We start from the raw sequence: 21966 nt of genomic DNA, 5'->3' as shown, positions 1-21966 counted from the left end.
GCTACAAGTGCTTACTTAAGCGAAAGACAATGCCTGCATTGCTCCCATCCACTTCTGGCATGCCCTGTGCTGAATGCCATATTGTTGAGGGTATGAACATGGGTGAGTGCAGATGTCATGTGCCTTTGCAGAAGCACACACAACAGGCGAGTGGTAATGCCGTTCACTATCTAATGCTGATTTGACATCTGACCTGCCATTATGACCTTGCCACTCTAGTTAATGGCTTCTCTTAAATAAACGCAACTAAAAAGGTATTCAGAAAAATAAAGGACCACCATCAGTGCTATTTAAAGGCATCATCATCAAACATACCACTTAGTTACATGTTACTTTCTGCTGACTCCCACTGAGTTTTTGGAAGTACTGGGTGTTTGGAGGAATTCAGAAATGTTAATAAATCCTTCAAGAAGTGGTCCTGGAGGTTGGGAAGGTATTGATTGCTAGGTCCCTGAGCACATCAATTGCCACCCCTGCCCCAGTCACAGGTTCTGCAGCAACATTTCCCCATGTATTATACCATCAGAGGAAGGAACAACAAAGAAGACAAACTGCTCGTAAAGGGATGATGAAAAGAAAGATCCTCAACGGAAGACCTTACCCATCTAGGATCTCCAAGGAACAGACTCTGGAAAGCACAGTTTTCTCAGAGGCTGAATGTTACCAAGGAAAAGGAATGGTGCAAGTTGTTGAAATGAGGCCAGCACCTACAGAGCAGGATGAAGATGGTGCTGCCACTAGCTGTGAAGGTGCCAGTGGCCCTGAATACATTTTGAGATAAATTCTAACCTTAATGCAGGCTAGAACATGCAGGCAAATTTTCACATCGCCATCGGTGATTGCATTCATAAGACTATAAGACCATAAGACATAGGAGTGGAAGTAAGGCCATTCGGCCCATCTAGTCCACTCCGCCATTCAATCATGGCTGATGCGCATTTCAGCTCCACTTACCAGCGTTCTCCCCGTAGCCCTTAATTCCTCTAGACAACAAGAACCTATCAATCTCGGCCTTGAAGACATTTAGCGTCCCGGCTTCCACTGCACTCCGTGGCAATGAATTCCACAGGCCCACCACTCTCTGGCTGAAGAAATGTCTCCGCATTTCTGTTCTGAAATGACCCCCTCTATTTCTAAGGCTGTGTCCATGGGTCCTAGTCTCCTCGCCTAACGGAAACAATTTCCTAGCATCCACCTTTTCCAAGCCATGTATTATTTTGTACGTCTCTATTAGATCTCCCCTTAATCTTCTAAACTCCAACGAATACAATCCCAGTATCCTCAGCTGTTCCTCATATGCTAGACCTGTCATTCCAGGGATCATCCGTGTGAATCTCCGCTGGACACGTTCCAGTGCCAGTATGTCCTTCCTGAGGTGTGGGGACCAAAACTGGACACAGTACTCCAAATGGGGCCTAACCAGAGCTTTGTAAAGTTTTAGTAGTACATCTCTGCTTTTATATTCCAACCCTCTTGAGATAAGAGACAACATTGCATTCGCTTTCTTAATCACAGACTCAACCTGCATGTTTACCTTGAGAGAATCCTCGACTAGCACTCCCAGATCCCTTTGTGCTTTGGCTTTATTAATTTTCTCACCATTTAGAAAGTAGTCCATGCTTTTATTCTTTTTGCCAAAGTGCAAGACCTCGCACTTGCACACGTTAAATTCCATCAGCCATTTCCTGGACCACTCTCCCAACCTGTCTAGATCCTTCTGTAGCCTCCCCACTTCCTCAGTACTACCTGCCTGTCCACCTAACTTCGTATCATCGGCAAACTTTGCTAGAATGCCCCTGGTTCCCTCATCCAAATCATTAATATATAATGCGAACAGCTGTGGCCCCAGCACCGAACCCTGCGGGACACCGCTCGTCACCGACTGCCATTCTGAAAAAGAACCTTTTATCCCAACTCTCTGCCTTCTGTTAGACAGCCAATCCTCAATCCATCCCAGCAGCTCACCTCGAACACCATGGGCCCTCACCTTGCTCAGCAGCCTCCCGTGTGGCACCTTATCAAAGGCCTTTTGAAAGTCTAGATAGACCACATCCACTGGGTTTCCCTAGTCTAACCTACTTGTTACCTCTTCAAAAAATTCCAACAGGTTTGTCAGGCATGACCTCCCTTTACTAAATCCATGTTGACTTGTTCTAATCAGACTCTGCTCTTCCAAGAATTTAGAAACCTCATCCTTAATGATGGATTCTAGAATTTTACCAACAACCGAGGTTAAGCTGATTGGCCTATAATTTTCCATCTTTTGCCTTGATCCTTTCTTGAACAAGGGGGTTACAACAGCCATCTTCCAATCATCCGGGACCTTTCCTGACTCCAGTGACTCTTGAAAGATCTCAACCAATGCCTCTGCTATTTCCTCAGCAACGTGACAGTAGTCCTGTCTATCAGGAGAAGGGACTTCATTGATAACTCACTACACAGAGAAAAGCAAGAAAAATGTGTGTGCATGTCATTGCTTGGAAAACAGGACTGTCCATATTGCAAGCTGAATATGGTTGCACTCAACAGACTTTGCAAACACTGCTCAATCACACCAGAATTATAGAATGGTTACAATATAAAAGAAGGCCATGCAACCCATTATATCTGGAACCAACTCTCTGCAAAGGAAATTAATCTTTTCTCAACTCCAACGTCTTCCACAAAACGCTGCAAACTTTCTTTTTCTTCAGATAATTCTGGTTCACATTCAATTCTGGTTCCATTGCAATCCTGATCCTTACCATTCATTGCAAAAGAAAGTCTTTCCCACTGTCATTGTTGTCTTTTTTAAACTTATGTCAGTGTCCTCACATCCTTGATCTTTCCACCATTATGAAGAGTTTCACCCTGTCCACTCTGGTGGGACCCCTCATTATTTTATTACGTCCATTAAGTTGTGTTCCAACTTTCTTTTATCCAAGGAGAATAATCCCAATATCTCTAATCTAGTTATATAGCTGTAATACCTCATCCCTGGAACTATTCCCATGATCAGATATGCACTTGCCCTAATACCTCCACATCCTTGCTAAAGTGCAGTGTCCAGACTTGATAATGTACTTAAAATAACTGCACAGAGGCTGGTATACCATCACCCAGTCATGCTTTGTTTATATGTGCACAATACACTTGCTGCGACCAGCCAGCTCATATTCTGAATAATGTTTTGTCAACCAACGCTCTTTATCCCCTGTTTATATGTGTCAGCCAGTGGTTTATATGTGTCAGTCAGTAATTCCTACCCTGTATGGAATAATACATAATTAAACTTTAGAAATTAAGCTTTGACTCAGTGAAAATTGCAGTCGTATGACATTTCCAGCATTGACCAATAGCAGGCTGCATCGGTCTAAGCAATTCCTTAGATGCTGTCAGTGACAGCTGCATGAGGAACAAAACTCCAATGATATGGGGGAGTTAATTGGATTCCTGCCATAACTTCAATGGTTGACTCACATAACCCTGTGGGAATTGCAATCAACAATTGCTTTTAGTCATTGTTGCTATTTCTAAATGGAGCAAAGAGAAGATGCTGGTAGAAACCCCATGGAACACCAGGGCCAATGTGACCCACATTTTTTGTTTTACTTAAGTAAGAATTAAACTAATAGTGACAATGCCATATTAACACACACAAAAATCCTATTTCAACAATTTTTCTGAGATATTTGCCGATTTAATGTTTTCTTTAAAATGGTGGACAGAAGGATTTTGTAATGTTTATTACTAATGCACCATGATATGATTTCAATATAGAACCTTTTTTGGTTTTTAAATTTGATATTTTTGTTCTTATCAGCCTGGTCAAACACTCAGAGGTACAAGGTCAAGAGTGTGTTGCTGGAAAAGCACAGCAGGTCAGGCAGCATTCGAGGACCAGGAGAATCGACGTTTTGGGTATAAGCTCTTTATTTTGATGAGGAGTGTATGCCCAAACTTTTGATTCTCCTGCTCCTCGAATGTTGCTTGACCTGCTGTGCTTTTCTAGTAACACATTCTCCACTCTGATCTCCAGCATCTGCAGTCCTCACTTACTCAGAGGTACAAATGTAGTCAGAAGCTGTTAGGAGTTTGTACTCTGCACTGTTGTTATTTTTGTTTCCGGTTCCTGATAAAAGTATAATACAGGCTTTCCAACTATGTTATGTAAAGCATACAATTAGGAAATGATAATGGAATGACATCAGAGTTTACATTACCCAACATTCTGCCCTAACTATACACAACATAGAGCTTGCCTAGCCTAAACACCCAATCCCATGGCACAGTGATTAAGCAGGAGGAGAGTAACTGTGCTGGAACAAGGTTAAAATTTGAGCCAGGTTTTGTTGGAAGATATTAAATACCTCTTAAGGAGACATCATTTGTCTCTGTGCAGGTAGTGATACAATAGGGGTGCTGAGAGCATTTCATTACCTATAAACACATCATTTTATTTGGGATTCTCTAATGTGGAGATAGACAGAGACATATTGGAACAGTCAAAGTTGCAACTGAGGAAACTGAATTCTGCTATGGAAGCTTTAACATCCACATGAACAATCAGAACTAAAAAGCAGGAAATTTGTTTAAGGCCTGATTTTTTTATCATGATAGAAAGAGTCTTCAGCTTTGGGAAAATGGCCGGTAGACCCTTTAAACACATTATCTACCAAATTCACTGGAGGGTGATGGGGTTGGATTGTAGTTTGCACATTTGTGCTTCATACAGATCTACAAGTCATGGAGTACAGCCGTTTTCAGTCTCAGATCCAATTTTCATCATTGATATGTCCAAAAATGAATGATTTTATTGTAAAAAAAGTGGACCACTTTCAGAAAATGTGTCCAATCAGCCTCAGAAAAGCAAAACAATAAATAAATGAATCTGGAATTCAAAACTCAACCAGATCACCCCGATCTTATTAAATAACATAGAAGACTTTAAGGGCTAAAAGCCCTAATCCTGTTCTCAAACATGTATTTTATTGTATCACTACCTGCACAGAGACAAATGATGTAGAATAGAAGATAAACCCAAAGTTTCTTTCAGAAAATCAGTGACCTGGGCAAAATGTTATTTGGCATTTCATGAATATCACTTTAGTCACAGGAGGAAGTATCACAGTACTGTGGGATAAAGAGCGTCGGTTGACAAAACATTATTTACAGCCAACAAAAATTATACTACATGGTTCAGGGGACAACATATTTACTGTTAAATGTATGTTGCAAGCAATTCTCTAATATGGGATTATACAAACTACTAGAAAACCTTTAGGTACATCCCAACAACAAAACAAAATCCTCCCATATACAAGGGCATGTACTGAACTCAATCTTATTCAAGAGGTGGCAGAATTTAGGCAAACACAGGCTAAATAGTTTAAATAATATCTCAATTTATTCAAAGGGTTGGAAGATTAAAAACTGAGTATAACATTACACTGAGAAAGGTGCTAAACCCATAAGCTGTTATGCGCTCTGGAAGATACCTCAATAAAACATGTTGAGAATTGAATTCAAGAAATGAAAAGAATGGCAGTTCTTTTTCTAGCCATCGAGCCAAGCAAGAGGTAATTGAGCATGATTGCTGTACCCATTCCTACTGGTAATATTTGTATTTACTTTGATCCTTCACAACTCAGTCTGGTGGTAGGGAGGGAAGTTCACCCTATATGTAAGGTTGACAAAACTATCCAAGAGCAGAGTTTTCAGAAAACACTATGCAAGTATTGGTTATATTAAGTGTCATTGGATGAGCAATCAAGATTGCTTATCACACATACAACTCTATTTGGAAGATTTTGTTTTAACAGATTAACATTTGGAATTGCAACTACACCAGAGATCTTCCAAGGACAATGTCAAACATTTTAAAGGTTTTTGCAAAATCATATCTCACATGGGTGATATAGTGATCCATGTAGAAACAGTGAAAGAAGATAATTGGAAAATATATGTGGTACGTAAATATTTTGTAGGCTGAAGGCCTCACATATAATAACATATGCAAATTCTCCACAGACTTCATTAATTCTTTGTTCATAGTGAAGTTATAATGATGGATCATAAGAAGTCTAAAGCCATTATCGAATTCCAAGATCAGTCCAGAATGTTCAAAGATTCCTCGATATGGTGTAATTTTTGCCTAACATAACAATCATTACAGAACACTTGAGATGCATTCCCAAAAAGTTGAAAATATGGTGTTGGAACATTCAAAAAAAGAAGACATTTCAGAATTTTAGGGAAGATGTTGATGTCAACAGATGTCTTCGCATATTTTAAAAATTAACTTGCAATTTGTTTTTATTTATTCAGGGGATGTGAGCTTCATGATCTGGGCCACCATTTATTGCCCATCCATAATTACTCTGGAGAAGGTGATGGTTGGAACTGCAACTCTTTTGGTGTGGTACACCTACAATGCTGATATGAGGAGAGTTCCTTGATCAGTGACATTGAAGAAAAGATGATGTCTTTTTAAGTCAGGACAGTGAGTAGTTTGCAGATGAACGTGCATGTGGTTGTGTTCCTATGTGTATTTCAGAAAAGCAATTAAATTCTAATGGCATTTTAAAGAAATTACAAGCGTTTCCTACTGAACTGCTTCTGAGTGAAAAGACATCATAACGGAAAAAGATTCTTTGGGCTTTTCGAGGGATTGCTTTTCATTGCATTCTGCTTTCAAAGGCTTAGGTTAATAGGGTTCAATGAAGTGGACGGGTCTCAGCTGATATGGAAGTTCAGCATTTGCTCAGACTAGATTAGGTGATTGGCCTGTTCCTGTGCCGTAAATTCTATGTAATTTAGTCCCTCTTTGTTGCGACCTGTGTAATCATATTGTGTTCAGTAGCTAAGCAGTATTTTGTTGTTTGCTTATTTGATGCAGTCCAGATTTTTCCTCTTCCCCCCTCCCACCTCCCCCCGCACCCCGCCCCCCCCATGAATGCTTTGCATGCATTGTGGACAATGCCAGAGTATAATACATTGAACATGACAAACGTGCAATAGATGCCAACCTTTTCTACATAAATGGACAATGCATGGATAGACTTTGTATAAAGCTTAAAAGCCATTGAATCCCTTCTCAACTGGAACTGTGCAACATTTTGCAATCTAAGGCATGAGGATACTTAGAATTGACTCAAGAACAATCCTGCTGGACATTCATATATGCACCTCAAAAGTAAATAACTATGTCATTTCACAAGATATAAACCTCCTTTTTTGAGCTCCAACTGAAAGGAATATTTCAGCTTTTTGATATTTTGTAAACTTTGGTTTTCTGTATTTAAAAACTATGATCCTGTCAATGTCCATTTATACTGTCATAGAGTTGCACAGCATGGAAACAGGCCCTTCAGTCCAACTCATCCATGCCGACCAGATATCCTAAACGGATCTTGTCCCATTTGCCAGCATTTGGTCCATATTGTCCTAAATGTTTTCTGTTTATCGAGATATCGAGTGCGGAAAGATTTAAAAGGGACCTGAGGGGCAACACTTTCTTGTAGAGTGGTTCATAAATTGCCCAATTTGATACAGAGTTTTGTTACATTAGTTGAATTAAATAAAAATGGTGGGGTATGGATGCTGTAATTGGAGTCAGCCTCCAAGTTCTATCAGAATTCAGTCTTTCCTCTGATGAGTAATGTATATAGGTACCTGTTGAGCCATACTTTGAATTTTACATTTAATTTTTACAGATTTTGCATCCCTTCCTCTTGCTGCTATCAAAAAGTCTTTGATTTCTGCAATGATTTCAGGCATGATTGGTTGAGAGTCAGGCATGGTGGACACAAATTGTACTGTGAAGTTCCATTGATTCTTATGCCTGCTTGCTGCCCAGTTACACCCTCCACACAATCTGTTGAAATGCATTAGGCCAAGTTAGTTTACTGTGGTGATGTTTTCCACTGTTGATCAGCTCAATGAGACTGGCTGGTGCAAGAAATAGCTGAGATATCATGAGTCTGTCAGAATTAGTGACAACCAAGACAAGTTTGTGACTTCAAAGAAGAGAGAAAGTTCAAAGCAAAAATAAGGCTTCGATTCTATTATAATACAGAATCAGAAATCTCTGCAGATTATTATCTGAAAATGACAACTATTCACAATAACCTTGGCCAACATATGCCACATGTCCCCAGGGTCTGATATGACCATGCAGGTGGATGAACTGTAGAATTATGCTATGAGCAAATGGTTTAACCCATCATTTGCACATGAGAAACAAAATAATTGTCTAAGAGCATGTCACCACCTGTTGTAATATATGTCTGTTGTAATTTGTTCTGTTTACCCTCGTCCACCTTTCCCAGCCTCAGGAGCCTGGAGAAATGCTTTTATTATTTGCAGTCTGTACTTAGAGGTAGTCATCAAGGTTGATTGTGGGTTGATGTGGAGGTTATTGTTGCTGGCCAAGCTCCCTACACCAACAGGTGCCAGGCACACTGAGCTTCTCTCCTGTAAAACATTGACCCTGTGATATGTGCACAAGCAATGATGGATTCTATTTACATGCACTGGAGACTACCGCTTCCCTTTGCACCCAGGTTGTAATGACAATAAAAATTTATAACTATATGTTACCTTCAGATTCGATCCAATCCTCCCTTCAATGCTAATAGCTTGAAGGTTTATTTAGTTGAAACAGCCTTAGCATTGTGAATTGGATCACTGCTGGTAAATTAAACCCTGTCTGTAAACCTATCACGCAGTCTATTTATTAAAGGAATAAATTGGCTTGGTGCCCAGTTCTGGGAATGTGCTTCTCATCCTCTGTAAACCTTGGACATTAGCAAACAAATGTTTCTGAAATGTTAAAATAAATTTCAAATTGCCAGGCAACCTTGAAAATAAAATAAACTGAATGTTTTGTCCCATTGAAAATTAAAACATATAAATGTGCTCTCCAAAACATTTTTTGAGAAGTAATTGGTAGACAGTGTCCTTTTAAAGCAAACATGAACACGTAGAAAGTCTCTGAACATTATGCAAACACTGGAGTGGAGCGGGGGAGGGAGAAAGGAGGGTTCATACTTGTTTGATACAATTCAGTAGAACAAAGGTGAGGTGACGTTGCAAAAATGTTATATAGAGTCAGAGTAACCAGTTGTGGAAAAATACTAAGAATGATCAAAAATGGCATTCTGCTTCCCACCACCTTCCTCTCCCCCACCCACCCAAGGCTCAGTGGATTAGTTCACTTCTCGGTGTAACATATTGACCAGGAAACCCACAGTTCAACTCACACTTACCTTGTGCTGAGTTAACTGGGGCGATGTTAGCAATGTTACAGCCGGCAGCAACATCCCTGACCTATAGAGAGCAGAAAACAATCAAGATTGCGTAGCTTACCACTCTGCAATGACCTCCATTGGAAAATGTGCACATTGCAGTTGATTGAGGTAGGTATTTGGCTCCACTGAGAAGTCTCAAGGTTGGATAGCGTGCATCAGTATGATTGTGCAAGTGGAGCCTGTGGACTTGTATCCTAGCATGTTCACTGATGGTAATGGAGAGTAGGGAATAGGTGGAAGGAATAAACAAAGAACATAACAGCCTTTTCCTTCATCTGTCATGGATTCATAGAGTACTGAAGAAAGCTGTTCAAATCCTCATACTTATGTCAGATTTTATAAGAGCTATTCAATTCATCTTCGTCCCCTGCTCCCATAAATCCACAATTTCTTTGGCCTCTCATAAAAATATGATTCAACTTTAAAATATGCCATTTAATGTGGCTACACTTACTAGGCAATGCAAATTACAGTGCCATTTGTTTCTTAATCTTTTGCTTATAATGTGGATACCCACTTGTACAGAGCTGAAGATTCAGTTCCTGGTTTAATATTATACTGAGACCTGTCCACATGCTATTTGTACTTAGTACGCAGGTTTGCTGCTCCTAACAGGACGATAGGAAGCCTCATAACATTTGCTAAGGCTAACTGCTGCACACTTGGAATATTGTGTACAGTTCTGGTCCCCATATTTCGGGAAGGATGTGGAAGTATTGGAAAAGGTGCAGAGGAGATTTACCAGGATGTTGATTGGTCTGGAGGAAAGGTCTTATGAGACCTGAACCTGTTCTCATTGGCAAGAAGAAGGCTGAGAGGGGGTTTGATAGAGACATACAAGATGATCAGAGGATTAGATAGGGTAGACAGTGAAAGTCTTTTTCCTAGGATGATGACATCAGCGTGTACGAGGGGGCATAGCTACAAATTGAGGGGTTATAGATTTAAGACAGATGTCAGAGACAGGTTCTTTACGCAGAGAGTGGTAAGGGCATGGAATGCACTATCTGCTAATGTAGTCAACTCAGCCACATTAGGGAGATTTAAACAATCCTTAGATAAGCACATGGACGATTTTGGGATAGTGCAGGGGGACGAGTTGAGAATAGTTCACAGGTCGGTGCAACATTGAGGGCTGAAGGGCCTGTTCTGCGCTGTATTGTTCTATGTTCTATGTTCTATGTTCTAAGACCCATGTTCAGCTGCTCATACCATAATGTCCTGGTCCATAACTCAGTGTAAATGCTACAATTGTCTTTTTTATTCAGGTTTGAATTTTCACACTCCCCTGGAGAGCACAGAATCAAGACAATTCCTGGTTCTTCAAATCCAGACAGAAACCGTCCCCTCACTTCGAGATCTTCCTTCCATGCCTGGTAAACGAGTAGAAATGGGAGTTGCAGTAGATGATCCTGGACAGAGAACAGGAACTGCCAGATGTGGAGGTGGCTGGCAGAAAGAAGGAATGCCTAAATGTATCAGTTTTCATCACTCACTACTCTCACATTCCCAACGCCCATCCATGCCAATCCACAGTACCTCATGCTTTCCATCCATCCTTCAAAGGCCTTCATAAACTTCATGCCAATGGAGGTTCATATTTCAGTCCAGATGACAATTCATAGACTCTGTCCCAAACTATGCACCCTCACTCACTCCGTGTTGTCATGTCAACTCATGCCTCCCTACCATTGTTACATTTACCATAAACCTCAGACACATGCTGAAAATGCCTTAGATAAATATCTATTGATGAATTCACTATTATAAAAATACTCAATGATGTTTTTTAAAAGCTATATTTAACTTAATCATTTATCAAAACAAAGATTGTAATTCATTATTCCATTTTTAATGATTTATAAGTACTTGGAGTTGCCAATTAAGCTGTGAATTGTCAGGCACACCACTGTGACAATGAATGGTTGTGAAATGATATGTGCGGTATTTAACATCAGGATTAGTTCAAAAGATAAAGAAAAATAAAAACACATTTTAAAAATCTCTATTGGCAGTTTTTAAATATTTAAAGGCCTGGAATTGTAAATGCCTTGATAAGTTGATAACACCCTTTGACAGGTCCATTTGCTAACAATATTGTCAGTTTTTTTTTGCCAATTCCAAGTAGTTTACAGTTTACTTTTTGGCATTTTTGCAAACATTCGTTTGTATTTTTAATAATCCCAAAGAGTAATATAACTTTCCAAAATGGCAGGTGTCCCAGAATCATATACAAAAGAGTACCGTGTCTTTCCAAAGAACATCAGCAGTAGTGGACATTTTCCTACCAAGTCTAATGTGCACAAATAGTGTTTAGGACACCCCAATGTCAAAAAATCAGATCAACCTGAGGTAGCTGCAATTTCACATGTGAAGTTGTCTTTATTGCACACAGATAAACAAAGTAGAACTCATCCCAAGTCCTGGTCACCTTTGTGACAATGTTGGATGTTGTGTTTGGGCAGGACATCTGTTTTCAGGCACCAGCATCATTTTCGTAATGGTGGAAGGTCTCCTGATCTGCATGAAAATACAGCCTACGTTTCAAATACAACATTAACTAAGTCCAAGGACATTCGATTTTGCTTGTATGTATAAATATAGAGTTCAAGGATCAATAATTCATGTTGGAAAAGCTTAGAAATGCCAGATACAATATGCAAGAAGGCCATGGGACACATTATATCTAAATGGTTTTTATTTCTTTGTAAATCGTACTTTCAAAATGCATGTTCTCTTCTGTTATAATTCAAACTGGAAAATATGTTTTTCTTAAAGAGCCCAATTTTAAGATAACTAACTTTTTTTTCCTTTATAGGCTATTGCTAGACTATCAAATGACATTGATCAAGAACTGCTCAAAATAAATGAGAAATAACTCAAGTGAATATTTATATATATATATAATATATATATAAAACAAGTTAAATATTACACAAGCAGAACAGTTCTGGGACAGCAGGTGATTTATTTTTTTCACAGGATGTGGGTATTGGCACGTCCAGGCTAGCACTTGTTGTCCCTAAAAAGTGATAGTGAGCCAACTTTTTGAATTGTTGCAGGTAATTTGATGCAAGTGCACCCATGGAAAGTTATTAGGAAGGGCGTTGCAAGAATCTGACTAATGAAGGAACAACAACGTAATCCCAAGTCAGGATAATGTGTGGCTTGGAGGGGCACTTGATGGTGGTGTCCCTATGCATCTGCCCTTCTTGTTCTTCTAAGTAATGGAGGTAATGAGGCTGGATGGAATTATCAAAAGAACTGTGATGACCTGATGCATTTTGTAGATGGTATTGTGTATCATTCTGAAACTTTGAAGTGCTGGATCAGGTGCCATTCAAGTGAGCTGTTTTGTCCTGGATGTCGTGCTTCTTGAGCCATAGCCATCCAACCAATATTCCATCACACTCCTGAAATGTGTTTTGTAAATGGTGAACAGACTTTGGGGATCAAGGAGATCAGTTACTTGCCTCAGAACTGCTTCGTAGCTGTAGTTGTAACGGTAATATTTATATGGTTTTTCCAGTTCACTTAATGGTAATTCCCACACTATTAAGAGTGGCAGGGGATAGGAGTGAGGTGGGTGGGCGGGTGGAGTGTGGGAGTGGGGGTTGGAGTGCAACGTTAGTGCCATTGAAAGTCAAGAGGAAATGGTCATATTTTCACATGTTGCAAATGGCCAGTCCCTAGCACTTATATGTAATTGCTATCTGTTATTTATCAGTCCAAGGCTTTATTGAATATGGACACTGTTTGATTCAGTGTCTGGGGAGTCACAAATGGCGCTGAACATTGCAGACATCCCCACTTCTGAGCCCATGGTGGAGGGAAGGCCATTGATGAAGCAGCTGAAGATGCTTAGGAACTTCCATAGCAGTCTCCCGGAATTGCGATGATTGACCTTCAACAGCCACAAACATCTTCCTTTGTGCTAGGCTTGACTCAAGTCAATGGGGCATTTGTCCTGATTCTCATTGACTTCAGTTTTGTGAAGTTCCTTGATACCACGCTCTGTCAAGAGCAGTCACTCTCAACTCACCTCAGGAGTTCAACTCTCTGTCAAATCTGTTTATTTTTCTATCATTGTAGATGGGGTGGAGTGTCTTTCTCTGGCGAATTGTTCGAGTTCTTGAGACGATTTGTAGCTCACGTTGTGAATGAAGTTGTGGATTCTGTTTGACGAGCCGATGTGTTTTTCTGCAAACATTTTGTTTCCTCACGAGGTGACACCATCAGTGTGATGGTGTCACCTAGTGAGACGATGAAACCTTTGCAGAAAAACACACTGGCTCATCAAACGAATCCACAACTTCAGTTGTTTAATTGACCACTACTGTTCATGACTGAACATTACATAATTGCAGAGGTTAGATGTGATCAATTGATTCTGGGATCACTTAACTCTATCGGTACAGATTGCACCCACTGTTTAACAAATAAGTAGTCCCATGTTGGAGTATTTTTAGGTTTACATCTAACGTTTAGGTATGCCTGCTTCCACTTCAGGCATGCCCTCCTGCAATCTTTAATGTCCCAGTCCTAATCTCCCAGTTTGATGGTAATAGTAAAGTGACAAAATATGCTGGGTCATGAGGTTACAGATTTTGGTGGAATACAGCTCTGCTGCAGCTGATTGTCCACACTATCTCATAGATATCAAGTGTTGAGTTTCTGGGTCCATTCTAAAAGTATCTGGGTGGCACAGTGGTTAGCACTGCTGCTTTATAGCGCCAGAGACCCAGGTTCAATTCCCACCTCAGGTGACTGACTGTGCGGAGTTTGCACATTCTGTGTGGGTTTCCTCCAGGTGCTCTGGTTTCCTCCCACAGTCCAAAAATGTGCAGGTTAGATGAATTAGCCATGCTAAATTGCCTATAGTATAGGGGCAGGGGAATGGGTCTGGGTGGGTGGCAGGTCGGTGTGGACTTGTTGGACCGAAGGGCCTGTTTCCACACTGTATGTAATCTAATCATTTAGCACGGTGGTAGAGAGTATCCTGAATTTGAAGATGGAACCTCTGACAGATGTCCCTGTGCCATATAGATTGCTGAAGAGATAAAGTAGGCTAATCCCTTTTCTTGGCTCCCTCAACAAATGTTGCAACAGTTTTGTTGAGTTATGCACACAATTTGATAATCAACAACAGTCGACAAATGCTAACAAAATTACCCAATTTCGTACATTCAGTGACAAACGTGGGATCATTGAAAATGATTCTGTAGTGGATACTTTAACTACATTTTGAATGCAAACAAAATGTCTTGCTACATACAAAGATCAGTTGTTTTGTGGTAGGGAAATGGTTGAAGGTTGCAATTCATTCATTTATGTAAATATGCAAATAACAAGGGATGATGTTACTTCCCATCAGCCTATATTGTGGGCTGTGTCAAGTCAGAGCTACTGTAGTATGGAGACTAACAGAAACTACTATGAGATTTAATTCCAAGAAACCTCAAGACCAATTTTAGGACATATTTCAACATGTGAAGAACGCTTCAATCTTTGTCTTTGTTTCAACTATAGAGTCATAGAGATTTACAGCACTGAAACAGACTCTTCGGTCCAACTCGTCCATGCTGACCACATATCCAAAATTAATCTAGCCCTATTTGCCAGCACCCAGCCCATATCCCTCTAAACCCTTCCTATTCATATACTCATCCAGATGTCTTTTAAATGTTGTAACTGTACCTGCATCTACCACTTCATCTGGCAGCTCATCCCATACACGCACCATCCTCTGGATGAAAAAGTTGCCCCTTAGGTCCCTTTTAAATCTTTCCCCTCTTTCCTTAAACATACAGATTAGATTAGATTACTTACAGTGTGGAAACAGGCCCTTCGGCCCAACAAGTCCACACCGCCCCGCCGAAGCGCAACCCACCCATACCCCTACATTTACCCCTTACCAAACACTACGGGCAGTTTAGCATGGCCAATTCACCTGACCTGCACATCTTTGGACTGTGGGAGGAAACCGGAGCACCCGGAGGAAACCCACGCAGACACGGGGAGGACGTGCAAACTCCACACAGTTAGTCGCCTGAGGCGGGAATTGAACCCGGGTCTCTGGAGCTGTGCTCTTTAGTTCTGGACTCCCCTATCCTGGGCAAAAGATCTTGACTCTTCACCCTATCCATGCCTCTCATGACTTTATATAATTCTATAAGGTCACCCCTCAGCCTCCGATGCTCCAGGGAAAACAACCCTAGTCTGTTCAGCCTCTCCATATAGCTGAAACCCTGGCAACATCCTTGTAAACCTTTTCTGAATCCTTTCAAGTTTTACAACATCCTTCCTATGGGGGGAGACCATATTTGAATGCAGTTTTCAAAAGTGGCCCAACCAATGTCCGATTAAGTCAAAACATGACCTCCAAACTCCTATATGCAATGCACTGACCAGTAAAGGCAAGCATACCAAATGCCTTCTTCACTACCTGCAGATCCCAGGCTTCTCCTTACAGCCTTTCTTAAACACAGCATTATCCACCCTCTAATCCTCTGGCACCTCACCTGTGCTTTTGGATGATGCAAATATCTCTGCGAGTGGTAATCCAGAACAGAAGGTCACAGTCTCACGTAAGGGGTTAGCCATTTAGCACTGGGATGAGGAGAAATTCCTTCAGTTAGAAGGTTGTGAATCTTTGGAATTCTTTATGCAAGAAAGTTGTAGATGCTCAGTTATTGAGTATATTGTTAGATGTCAGTATATTTTTGTGTACTAAAGAATTAGGATGAATGGGGTTAGTGCAGAATGGTGGCATTGAAGCAGTCGATCAGCAATGCTGTTATTAAATTGTGGAACTGGGTCAAAGAGCCAGATGATCCACTCCAGCTCCTAGTTAATTGTTAATTTAAAGGCACGGCATTAATTTTCATAAATATACTGACGGTATCTCACCATCACCATCAACTATTATGGTTAAATTACAAAGTATCCTGCACTTGGTAAGAGGAAATTTCCCCCAATTAAACATTCATTGTTTTTGATGAAGGGATAAAATCTGTTTCCCAAATATCCACTCCATCCCTTTCCATGCCAACAATCAGGGTGAGTCACTGTTTTTGCAACTTTGGTGTCACATTTGATTCTGAGCTGAGTTCCTGACTTCATAGTTCCTATCTATTTCCATCCCCATCGCATTGATTGACTTTATCGTGCCTCTGCTCATCTGCTGCTGAAGGCCACATTTATGCCCATTTGTCCTCTAGATCTGTTTATTCCAAAGATTTCTTTTCTAGTCTCCTCACATTGTACCTTCTATAAATTTGAGTCATTCTAAATCTTTGCACTAAGTCCAGTACCTCTATGACCCTTGGTTCAAACAAGCAACATCAAGTCTTTAAAGTTCTAATTTTGTTTTGTTTTCAATTCTGTCTCTATCCTTGTCCCTCCCTATCTCTGTAATCTCCCCCAGCTCCCCAACCTTTCGAGACTTTAAGTCTGACCTCTTGCGCATTGCCGATTATAATTGCTCATCATGTCTTCAGTTGCCTAGACTTCAAGCTCTAGAATACACTCCCTTCCCCTCTTTGCTTTCCTCCCTACAACACTCCCTAAAAACGTTCCTTGTTGATCGGGCATTTACTTCTAATGAACTGGATTTTAATCGCAAAGGCAGGTTGCTCCATTTGTGAAGATCTCACCTGCCTTGCGATAAAGTGCCTTGAATGGTGTGCTTTTCATTTTAATGGGTCAGGTGTGGGTAGATTCGGGCCCCACCAACCTCAGACTCAGATCAATGGAGTCTATCGGGGCTACCAAATGCCATGGAAGTTGGCTAAAAGTTCTGTTCCTTGTAATGTTGACTCCGTTGTTTTGTAAAATATTAGGATCTCCAATCCTCACTCTTTTGATCCCCAAATCCCCTCTCTGTCCCACCTGCTTCCTATGCGGCAACATAGACTAGTTGGATGGAGTGAATCATTAACATTGTTGGTCAATCCCACAGTGGGTGGGTACTACACTTGGAATGGACTGTTTTGGCTCTGTTGTCACACTCCTAAAATAGAACTTTGAAGAGTCCAGAAGAATCTGGAACAACAGATATTTGTGTATCAATCAATCAATTTTCAATTATGATTTGGCCTGAAAGCTCCATGCAGCCATATTTATTGCAGTCCAGCGGATACAAAAGTATTTTGTGAATTGGATTGTTATCTCCTACTGATCAGTACTCGCAACACAGAACTTAGTGAATTCATTTTTGAGTCAGTCTACTATGTCGCAAATGGTATGTAAGGCATAAGGTGATTTAAATGGTACCAAGCTTAGACTGGAGAAAGAGCTTTGCTGTTATGAAAAGTAGGTCAGCAGGTATCAAAACTTGTGGTGTGAATGAAGTGGGCACACTCATATCTTTCAAATAATGTTGATCGAGTCGTAGTCATACAGTGCATCCTTCAGTCCAACAAGTCCGAGTCGATCATGTTCCTAAACTAAACTAGTCCCACTTGCCTGCATTTGGACCATGTCCCTATAACTCTTTCTTATTCATGTATCTAAACAAATGTTTTTAAATGCTCTAATTGTACCTGCATCCACCACTTCATCTGTCTGTTCATTCCATATACGAACCATCCTCCATGTGAAAATGTTGCCCTTTGGGTCCCTTTTAAATCTTTCTCTTCTTATCTTAAAAATGTGCCCCTTAGTTTTGAACTCCCCAAACCTTGGGGAAAGACTTTTGCTATTCACTTTAACAGTGCACCTCTTGATTATATAAACCAATATAAGTTCACCCCTCAACCTCGTACACTCTGATGAAAGAGGTCCCAGCCTATCCAGGCTCTTCTTACCACTTAAACCCATCCTGGTAAATATTTTCTGCACCATTTCCAATTTAATAATATCCTTCCTATAGCAAGGCAACCAGAACTGTACACAGTACTCCAAAAGTGGAATCACCAACTTCCTATACAACCTCAACATGATATCCTAACTCCTATACTAAATGGTCTGAACAATGAAATCAAGTGTGCTAAACATCTTCTTAACTACCCTGTCTACATGTGATGCAACTTTCAAAGATCTATGTACCTGAACCCTTATGTCACTCTGTTCGACAACACTACCCCAAGGCCCCAGTATTAACTGTGTAAGTTCTTTCTTGTTTGTCTTACCAAAATGCAATATCTCACATTTATCCAAATTAAATTCCATCTTAGCTCATTGGCCCAATTGATCAAGATTCCTTCATAACCTTAGATAACCTTTTTCACTGTCTCATCCACAAGCTTACTAACCGTCCCTCCTAAGTTTTCATCCAATTTGTTTATATAAATGACAACAAATATGGACCCAGCCCTGATCCCTGCAGTTCACTGCTGGTCATAGACATGTAGCCAAAAAAAACCAACCTCCTATTACCACCCTCTGTCTCCTACCATCAAGCCAATTTTGTATCCAACTGGCAAACCCTCCTTGAATCCCATGTGATCTGACTTTACGAATTCATCTACCATGCAAAACCTTGTCAAAGGCTTTACTATGTCCATGTAGACAACATCTACTGCTCTGCTCTCATCAATCTTTTTGGTTAGGACCTCAATGTTCTCCAGTGGTGAAGATAACTTGATTACTTGGGGCTTTAAGGTAAACATTTAGTTTTAAATGTTAATGGACATTACATTCTTAGATCTTATTAGGTATTGTGTTCTAAGATAATCGTAGATATTCCTGAATGCTCTGTAATATTCTTGAATATTTAGAGATACCAACAAACTGGATTCAATTAGATGTGGTATTAAATCTTTTGATAGTTTTTTTAGCAGAGCCATATATTTATCTATTTAACTACTTAATGTGTATTGCTTGTAAATTTTTATTGATAAAATTGTAAGATGAAAAAATAAAATATCTGGAACACGTATTAAATGGTCAGGGCTAAGGCTGTTTGGATGATGGTAACATACTTGGGCAGCTCCTTTTCCTATGAGATGGTTGTGTAAACCTTACAAACTATTTGCGAAATTGGCTGAATGGAATTCAGCAAACAGAAGTCAGGGAAATACTCCTGATCAATGTTGGCTTTAAAATAGAATTAAAAGCTATAAATCACTTTACTTTGGATTTGAAACTGAGGAAAAACATGGGGTAAATCCTGTCTGAATCGACATCTAGAAGTGGTGCATGTTTATTTCAGATATGTTGAAGTGCTGACATCACCATGGCTGGGCATCAAACTCAATGAATGATCCTCTCCTAGAATCATAAAAGACTATTCGTACAGGTGCATAAAGTTGCATCTAACCTGAAGTCAGACTTCACGTCTGAAATGCAATCAACTTCAAACTCACAAGGAGTCTACTAAAAAATTCAGATTTAATTTCCCATAGGTCAGTACATTCCCCACACAGTATTGTGAATTCCTTTGACCTTTAGCTATCATGGTGTAAATTACAGTTTACATAGTAATTTAACTGAATCATACAGTTGATTTAAGATGATTCTTACCTTTTTATGACTGAATGCCGAGGTTTTCAAGGACTTTTTCACCACGAGGTCAAGGGAATTCTCTCTCTTTATATTGTCAAATTCACCTCATTAGCCTCACACATGGCATCTGTCATGTCTGCTTCCAGCTCCATTTTACCTCATGCTGTTCCCAGAACAACTCACCACTCAGTAGATTACCAGCGAAAGACCAACATCTATGGCATCTGTGCCGTCTACAGCACGCTGCTGGGCAACCGGGCAAGGATTGGCATCCCATAACACCTCTGCTCAGTCAAGGCTATTTCTAAAAGATATGGAAGAAGGGGAAGATGGCACCACAGTTCTCTAACAGGGAGTTGGAGATCTTGGTTGAAGGCTATCCGCAAAAAAAATCCTCTTTCTGGAGGTCAGAGGAGGTTACAGCACCAGACCCAGAAGTTTATTCTGAGTTTGTCACATGGCATAGAGTCATAGAGTCATAGAGATGTACAGCATGGAAACAGACTTTCGGTCCAATCCATCCAGGCCGACCAGATATCCCAATCCAATTTAGTCCCACCTGCCAGCACACAGCCCATATCCCTCCAAACCCTTCCTATTCATATACCCATCCAAATGCCTCTTAAATGTTGCAATTGTACCAGCCTCCACCACATCCTCTGGCAGCTCATTCCACACGCGTACCACCCTCTGCGTGAAAAACTTGCACCTTAGGTCTCTTTTATAACTTTCCCCTCTCACCCTAAACCTATGCCCTGTAGTTCTGGACTCTCCGACCCCAGGGAAAAGACTTTGTCTATTTATCCTATCCATGCCCCTCATAATTTTGTAAACCTCTATAAGGTGACCCCTCAGCCTCTGACGCTCCAAGGAAAACAGCCCCAGCCTGTTCAGCCTCTCCCCATAGCTCAAATCTTCCAATCCTGGCAACATCCTTGTAAATCTTTCCTGAACCCTTTCAATTTTCATAACATCTTTCCGATAGGAAGGTGACCAAGATTACACACAATATTCCAACAGTGGCCTAACCAATGTCCTGTACAGCCGCAACATGACCTCCCAACTCCTGTACTCCATACTCTGACCAATAAAGGAAAGCATACCAAACGCCTTCTTCACTATCCTATCTACCTGCGACTCCACTTTCAAGGAGCTATGAACCTGCACTCCAAGGTCTCTTTGTTCAGCAGCACTCCCTAGGACCTTACCATTAAGTGTATAAGTCCTGCTAAGATTTGCGTTCCCAAAATGCAGCACCTCACATTTATCTGAATTAAACTCCATTTACCATGTCTTAGCCCATTGGCCCATCTGATCCAGATCCTATTGTAATCTGAGGTAATCCTCTTCGCTGTCCACTACACCTCCAACTTTGGTGTCATCTGCAAACTTACTAACTGTACCTCTTATGGTCGCATCCAAATCATTTATGTAAATGTCAAAAAGTATAGGGCCCAGCACCGATCCTTGTGGCACTCAACTGGTTACAGGCCTCCAGTCTGAAAAACAACCCTCTGTCTTCTACCTTTGAGCTAGTTCTGTATCCAAATGGCTAGTTCTCCCTGTATTCCATGAGATCTAACCTTGCTAATCAGTCTCCCGTGGGGAACCTTGTCAAACGCCTTACTGAAGTTCATATAGATCACATCTACTACTCTACTGCCCTCATCAACCTTCTTTGTTATTTCTTCAAAAAACTCAATCAAGTTTGTGAGACATGATTTCCCACACACAAAGCCATGTTGACTATCCCGAATCAGTCCTTGCCTTTCCAAATACATGTACATCCTGTCCCTTAGGATTCCCTCCAACAACTTGCCCACCATTGAGGTCAGGCTCACTGATCTATGGTTCCCTGGCTTGTCTTTACTGCCCTTCTTAAACAGTTACACCACGTTTGCCAACCTCCAGTCTTCCGGCACCTTACCTGTGACTATCGATGATACAAATATCTCATTAAGAGGCCCTGCAATCCCTTCTCTAGCTTCCCACAGAATTCTCGGGTACACCTGATCAGGTCCTGAGGATTTATCCACCTTTGTGTCTGTATTCTAAGAAAGTCAATGGCCTTTTTCTTCTGTACCATGTCAAGAAACCACCATCTTCTATCTGCCACCTCACCCTCAGTCTATCTCTGGCTACTATAGCCAGCTCTCAAGGCTCATGCTCACCATTGACTGCAATCTTAGCTGGACCCCCCCACCCCCCACAAGCTTCCCAGCCTTCCATA

The sequence above is a fragment of the Chiloscyllium punctatum genome, chromosome 5 (assembly GCF_047496795.1).
Source record: "Chiloscyllium punctatum isolate Juve2018m chromosome 5, sChiPun1.3, whole genome shotgun sequence".
Classification (NCBI taxonomy): domain Eukaryota; kingdom Metazoa; phylum Chordata; class Chondrichthyes; order Orectolobiformes; family Hemiscylliidae; genus Chiloscyllium; species Chiloscyllium punctatum.
Note: the sequence above shows the minus strand (reverse complement) of the source record.